Source organism: Cyanistes caeruleus, chromosome 1, assembly GCF_971803275.1.
Source record: "Cyanistes caeruleus chromosome 1, bCyaCae1.hap1.1, whole genome shotgun sequence".
Lineage (NCBI taxonomy): Eukaryota > Metazoa > Chordata > Aves > Passeriformes > Paridae > Cyanistes > Cyanistes caeruleus.
Window position 1 is genome coordinate 59,035,259 of NC_141701.1, and position 7,861 is coordinate 59,043,119.

The 7,861-nt window shown below is 39.9% G+C and overlaps 1 long non-coding RNA gene across 1 annotated transcript; it reads left to right on the plus strand.

Annotated features, from left to right (window-relative positions):
- Positions 1 to 957: 957 nt before the first annotated feature.
- LOC111925259 (uncharacterized) lies at positions 958 to 1,528 on the plus strand. Its single transcript, XR_002862147.2, has 2 exons — positions 958 to 1,225; positions 1,338 to 1,528. It is a non-coding gene; the product is annotated as an uncharacterized LOC111925259 (long non-coding RNA).
- Positions 1,529 to 7,861: the final 6,333 nt, after the last annotated feature.

Here is a 7,861-nt window from a genome sequence, read left to right on the forward strand (position 1 = left end):
TGCTGACACTGAAATCAGAAAGGGAACCTGGATTTTAACTGCAAGACTAGGCTTCCTAGATTAATGAGGAGCAGAGACATTCCACTGACAATCAGGTCCTTCAGCAGGAAAAGCAGAGCATCCATGAGTATGACTTAACCTGGCCCCCTTCACTTAAAACCTTGAGCACCTGAAACACATGTACAGTTATCTGTGCTTTTCTTTTTAGATAGGAAATTTGGGGCAGGGGCTATCTTCTTCTATATATTTGTACAACTAGACAGCACTAAAGAGACCTATTTAACATTAGGGCAGAGTATTCATCCTTTGAAGCATATTTAATGTCAGTTATAAATCACTGTTAGATCAGTATATAAACACACATATGCTCTTGGACAAAAGCATCCATGCATCAAAACTCTGCATCCATACTTTAATGTATTTAATTGAGTAAGCCATTATCACTAATTATAGTTTGTATTTTCATAATACTGTTTTATGGTTATTGCCTATTCCTTTCTGTCCTTCCATCTATAAGCCTTACATGCTATGGTGCTATCTGAAGAGCTCTTTGTTCCACACAAGGCCAGAAATCACCACCCAGACTGATCTCAGAGCTTTGACATCACCCATTCTGCGATATTGAGGCTGCACACTGACTTATTCAATTTCACATACAAATTTCACACTTTGAGAAATGTTCACAGGTGCATGAGCACACTCCCCAGGGAGCTTTCCCAGTGCTATGATGCCCTCCAAAATAGCAAACAGTCCTGGGAGAGGAAAGGTGGTGCAAAGATGGAACCAACATTCCAAGCATTTTATTAATTCCTTCTAAGGACATGAAAACAATGCATCAGTACAGGCAGAACAGCTCAAAAGAGAGAAATTATACAAACTGGACAACTACAGAGAAAAATATATATAAAAAAAGGATGTCTTGAAATGAAAACTAGATTTTGTAGAACATTGATTTGACAACTTTTTCTATCCTCTGAAAAAATTTAATTCAAAGGACTGTCACTGGGTCTTTTAAAAGGAATAAAAAGACTTCACCTCCAGTGGTGTCATCATGCTACCGACTGGCACAGCCTTTGTCCTTCTGAGGGGTTGCTCCAAAGACACAGCTGGATTGGCAACATGAGGATATGACAGTTCATGGTTCCCCCATCACAGAGCAATAACAGGACACCACAGGTCGCTACCTGTGAGAGGGCCACCAATGTGCAAGCATATGACAGGAGAAGTAAGTATCATGTTAGCCCAGCAATTTAGATTCATTTTTGAACCGTACTTTATCTTATTTAATTGTAAATGTTTGTATTAATTAAAAAGTCTGATTTTTCTGGGCACTGCAGGTGGTGTGGAGCCTACAGCCATGGCTTGGTGTAGAACCAAGGAACTAGATCAGCACTGGTTCCTTGGGCATACTGCAAAAGCAAAGCTGCCTCCACAGAAATCTGCCAGGTCTCCTAGATTTTTGACATCTGATACACAATTTTTGTTGGGGTGGTCACTCCACAAAATAAATTGGTTTTCCCAGTCCATACCACTGCCTCTTTTTTTTTCACTGGTTGCATCTGATATCAGGCACAGAAAAAACAGGTTTGTGTCTCAGCTGTCAGTACAATGGTGCAGAAACATCACAGCAAAAAAAAATATCCCCAAAAAGTAGAATTATAAAACTTTTTTTGGTTTACTAGGATTTGGAGCCCCAACTCCTGATAAAAAATTCTCAGCAGGAATCACTGGACATTTTTTAAGGACTGCAACTGCAATCCATACAGACTTCAGCAACAATGGGAAAAATAATCTTGAAATAATAAAATCAAATAAAGCTCAGTTCTCAGAAATAATAATGGCAATTTTTTGAGCCACAAATAAAGTAATGCATGTTAGCATATGTATGAAAGTAGGTAGCAAAAGATCCACATGTAATTCAAGTCATTCTACTCTGTGGCTGTATCAAGCACTGAGGTAAATTCAACTTGTTACACTGCAGCTCAGTCTAACACATACTCACCCTGACCCTCTCATCACTGATTAAATAAATATTATATGAAAAAAATTCAAAGGAATAAAAAAGAAAAATAAGGGGAAAAAAAAAAAAAAGGGTAGACAAAGACACCAAGAAAGAAAAGAACTATTGAAAGCCTGTGCAGACAAGTATGAATCAACTATTCTAAAAAGCAGATGCAAAATGAAGCTGCTTAAACATATAAGGCACTTCTACATTGTATTCAAATAATGCTGAAATTATAGAGCTGTCATTTGCAGACCTGTCGAGGGTGCCTTTCTTACCACATTATGATTTAGCATTTCTCTTAGAAGGTTGTAGCAATTTTGACATTAGAGTCATTGGACAGAAAAACCATAAAATGTACGCAGAGCATCACCTCTCTTTTTTGTAGTCTTAAAAAGAGCTCTGAGATTTTTGCTACTAAAAAAAATTAATTTAAAAACCCCTGAAATTATTTGTAAAAGTGGAGAAATGCTAGTCTCAGGAGAAAGAGCGCACACATCTGTAGAACAAATGTAACTGTGAAGATTTAAATAACTTGATGGCATATAACTTAATCTGACATGGCAGGAGGTTATTTTACAAACTGTGAAGGGCTCTGCCCACTGGTGTCATTAGAGCCTCCTTGAGAGGCAGCTCAAAGATATGGATTTTTCTGGAGGCAAGCACCCAGCTGGTAGAAATGGAGATTGAAGGAGCAAGCTAAGACTTGATGACTCACTTCCCATCCTGCTCAGCTCCTGGTGAGGCAGCAGGTGTGGCACTCGGACACCATGAAACCGAGGGGCAGATCCAAGCTCACACCAGCAGTACGGAGCTCTGCACGGATGGCTCCACACCTGCTCCAGAGGCAGCGCTGGGCATCCATCAGCAGGGTCACGGGAGCGTGGGGAAGGGCCGCAGACATCCCTGGGAAGGCACACTCCCCTCTGCCCGGCTACAGGGTGCGGCTCTGGCAGCTGGCACACGGATAAAGGCGTCTCTGTCAGGGAGCCTGAATTGCTCAGAGGAAATCACTGACCCCCACAGGTCCAATTAGCAGAGTTACCTGTATCACCACTAACTAGCAGTTACACGCTCACTGAGACAGCCCCCCAGACCGATCTTTTCTTGCACACACATATATCCAAACTTTCGTTGCACACTGTATTGTGTCTACTAGGTTTGCAGTTGGTTTTGAACAAATAAAAGGCATATCTGGAAGGCTGAACTGGCTCTGGACACGAACAAAGATACAGATATATGCATGCCTCCAAAAGATACGAACTGCAAATGCTGATGATCCATGCAATATATTTAAGGGGGTATTTTTAATCACTTTCTCAGACTGTTATAATTTGATTAGATAATCCTAACCATTTAGCTCTAATAAACTCACAGATCATGAGCAATGACTGCATTAAATCCATTGTCACTAGCAGTAACACGAGGAGCAAAGGCTCAGTAGCTCTTCTCACACTGCTTGGCTTTATTCAGTCAGTGTCTGATTCCACATCAACTGCCATCAGGACAAAATTCAGAAACCATGACACCTGCTTGAAGAATAAGATGCTGATCAGATGGAATGGGCTAGGACTTTATCTTGAGAGCAGAAATGTTAATTGTTGGTAACACAATCGCTTAAAAGGTTTGTAAATTATGTGCCTTCAGCTTAACATATGGCTCATGTGAAATATGCACTTGTGAACTTTTCTCAAAACTTGGGTTTGGATGATATAGTGTGGTTGTTTCATAAACACAAGGTATAAATAAGTAAAACTTTACATGTAGACAAACAAGAGAGAGTGTAAATGTCTTTCAGCACCCTTTAAAATAATTATACTATTTTACTTTTCTTTAGCAGCATACAGATATTTACCCAATATAGGATATATACCCCAAATATCCACACAAACCTCACAGTACTGTGTAAAATCCAGGCAAGGAAACCTGTGGCCTTTTGGTTATCCTGTTCTGGTGTGGACACCAGCCCCTGCTGCCATTCTGCCCAGACAAGGAATAAAGATGTTGGCCCTCCTTTGGCTGGGTGGAGCACGGCCCCTCAAAACCTCCACCCCAGCAGAACTGTAATTTCTGCCAGGAGGAATATGGTCAGAACAAAGGATAGTCTATCTCAGAGAGGTGATTCTGTCTCTGGAGGCTCTGGAGTCTGCAGGGAAACCCACATGATCAGCCCTATCTTATGCAGATCAGTGACCAGGGAAACTCCTGATATCTACTCACAGATGCATTTGCAGAAACATAAATACCTGTTTGCACACACAAGTGTGGACAATGCAAGTGTTTCAAACCCTGTTTTGTTGATTTTATGAGGTATATGTCTGTGTGGCTTTTTCACATGTCATGTGGGGATTTCTGGGTATCGATAGTCAAGAAGAAGAATCTGAAGAAACGTGGCGTCTTTTTACCCTTAGTGACACCAGCCAGTGCTGCTGAGACATTAATGAATTTCTTTTCATTTCTTTCTCAATTTTGCAGGAAAAAAAAAAAAAGCCCTAACTGTTCAGAACTTTTTCAGGAGGATGATACAGATTTAAAAAAATTAGTTCCCCACTCTAATGCCAAGTTATGGTGCTTTATAGCAGCCAGCTTTGCAGTGCTAAATGATCTTCTGTAGCCTCATCTTTCCGCCTGCCTACAAGAAATAGTGACAAATTACAGCTGGGGGGTGGGGGGGAGACTGAAGAAAGAAATATTCCATTTTTAATTGCCTTTTCATTTTCTTTTTATAGCCATGCTTAAACAGTGAGTTATCAGAAGCTGTTCAAAGTCTTTCTTTTACCATTTTAAAATATATTCCTCTTAAAGCCAGATGAAAAATACGGTTAATGGGGTTTTGTGACTCCCACAAAGTCCCCTACAAATTAAGGGACTTTGAAAAAATGTCAGCTGCCCAGTTCCCAAGAAAGAAAAATTAAACAATAAAGGCTTATCGACTTGTTCCTGAGAAGATAAAGCACTTATGAATGAGACCCTCTCATACTCTCTGGTTTGTGATCAGAGCAATTTCCAAGATTCACAGAAAATATTCTGATTAGCCAAAAAAATGCTCTGATGAAATGAGGTTTAAGATTTTATAACTGAATCTCTTCCTCCCTTCAACCTGTTTTCATACAATGTGCTGTCTTGTTCAGTCATGCTGCTATCACTACCAATTATAACCAGTGCCATAAAAACATCACATTCATGCAGATCAGCTGATTGTGCCAAGTTCAAGAAAGGACAGCAGGATAGAGATGACAGCAGCTTCTGCTGGCTCTGCTCCAAAGTCCCTGCAGGCCTGTTGTTTTTCTCTTTTGAAGACCCCCAGGATTTCACTCTCTCAGAAAAATTAATGCTAGGCCTCTCTCTAAGAGGACCTGACTCCCAGTCTGCTGACACCATTGAGGGTATTTCCACTGACTTTGACTTGTCATCTGTAGAGCTCTTCATATTTCATGCCTTCCTCTTTTGCACTATTCTTGATCTCCCTGCCACGTGTCAGCCTGTGCAAAAGCCTTAAACTGCAAGCTCCAGACCCTCATCACATATTCAATACATATACACCACATACAGATAAAACTAGGATTATGGCTGTCACCTTTGCTCTTCATATGGCTTCTAGATGGTCTAAGAGACCTTAGAGAAGAGTGGGGGGGAAAAGAAACCTGTGGAAGACTTCCAATTTTAAGTTTTCTCCCTTGTGGAGTCGTGTCCTATGCCAGCTAGTGAAAGGGAGACAACACAAAAGGAAAAGGTGAGCTCACACTACATTTTTATTGTCCAAGCACAGTAAGCCAGGCATCTTTCTACAGTTTTGCTAGACTACTGTTGAAAGCCCATGTGGATTTCTGAATTAATTTCTTTGAAAATTGAAAACTATTTCACCTGGAAAAGTGTAACTGTAGCTAGCTAGCTAAATTAGTCAGAATTGAAAATAGCTTTAAAATGTTCTACTTAAGCTAATGCCATTACCAAGAGTAAGCTGAAGAAACCACCTCTTCTTGCAATGCTCAAAGGAAAATGAGATTTAAAAACACTTTTTGAGTTCTCTTTTTCTCTGTTACTTCATTTTCCTGACACTGTAAATGTGAAGGCAGTTTCATCAGCAACAAGACAGTAGTCAACTGCAAAAAGGAGGATCATTCATATCTCCATGTTAGCGGCAGCAAAACCTGGCATAAAATGTTCATTGCAGATTTTTTTTAGAAATCCTACATAATAATTAAAGATAAATAAGGCACTTCTTATTCTAATCTCAAAAAATTAAAATAAAATAAATAAAAAAATCCGAGACACAACTGTTCAGCTATGCTTTGGCTTCCCAACTTGCCCAGAGTTGTGTATTTTTAGCATTCAGCTGATTTGACTAACTAAGCAGGGACAGCATTAATTGCTGCGGGAGGCTGACGTGGAAGAAGAGTCACATTCTTCCCTTAACGTGGTACAGTCTGTCATGACTCTGCAGAGTGACACAGTGAGCTCAGAATAGCAGTTGAACCAAGTGAATCTTCCTAATGCCAGACAGGGATGACAGAAAATGATGGAGTGTCTCTGAACTAAAAACAAGAAGCAGAAACAATGCAAAGTTGGTAAAAGTGTCTCATGCCAAAGGAATATTTGCTTTGATTTAATTGATGATAAAAGAAAACCCAGGAGAAGGGTGAGTTTGGATGACATTCAAGTGTGTGTCCTGTGTTAGGAGGAGGGTAGAGATACCATCTGCTTACATTACCCTTCATTGCTAGAACCACAATGGTACATTGTGCATATGTTCAACTATGAAAAGAGCCTTTACTACACAAGAAGAGGCCATGGCCAGCAAAGTCAAAGGTTTGCTGTTCTATCAACTGCTAGCCTCTGCTAAGGCATCTCCTCTGGAGTGGTTGGTGGAAGGCAGAACTAACAGCTGTGGGGTGTGGCAGAAAGGAGCTACCTGCTCCTTTTGGAGTGAATTTTCCCTGTGCTCATTCTCTTCCACATAGAGAGAAATACTGAAGCAGTGCAGTTATGTTTCACTTAGTCCAACAAAAGTGACTCTGGACTCTTTGGTCTGTTAGTTATATGTTGAAATCGATGCATCCAAATTCTAAAAAACAAAGAATGCTTTTGTCAAAGGTGATAGAAGCAAATGAGGAAGCAAAGAAGACATTTTCTAACCTCCAGGAACAGAAAACCCCTTGTCTCTTAGAACAAAACCAAATTCAAAAAACAGTCATGTTTTCTGTATCATAAACCACCTGCTGACCATATCTCTTTCTCACCAGTATGAGATGCAGCAGGTATACAATCACTTTCCTGGTCAAATGCTAAAGAGGCATTGTATATAAAATGCACAGACAAGCAGAATAGGTTTACATAATGTTAATACAGACAAATGACATGTACAACATATCTAGCTGCAATTTAATTAGATTAATTAGATCAATATAATTAGCAGTGGTATATTACGCTATCAAGACTTAGCCTTGCAAAGAACGCCTCTAAAAATGGTTTACAGTCTTAAAGCATTGTAACAGCGTATGCAGCATCCATGCTATCACGCATCAATATCACCACTAACACACTATTAATACTGGGAGTTTATAGGACACTCAGGAGACACATAAAACACTACCCTTGCAGAGGAAAATTCTGATAATGGAGCCTGGGAAATTATTTCAACAGTTGAAAAGAGCTCATGGAACTTAATTCCAAACAACAGCGTGGCCATGATTATACAGCAAGTTAATTTAACCCATCGAGGCAGGAGCAGACATAATGAACAAAACAGATTGAGATAGCATGACTTACCAATGAACACTTTGCTGAGAGTTCTTCCAAATTTTTGTACACATAATAAATCACAAGTGGCTGTTTAACTATTGCATCACCTACTTGGAC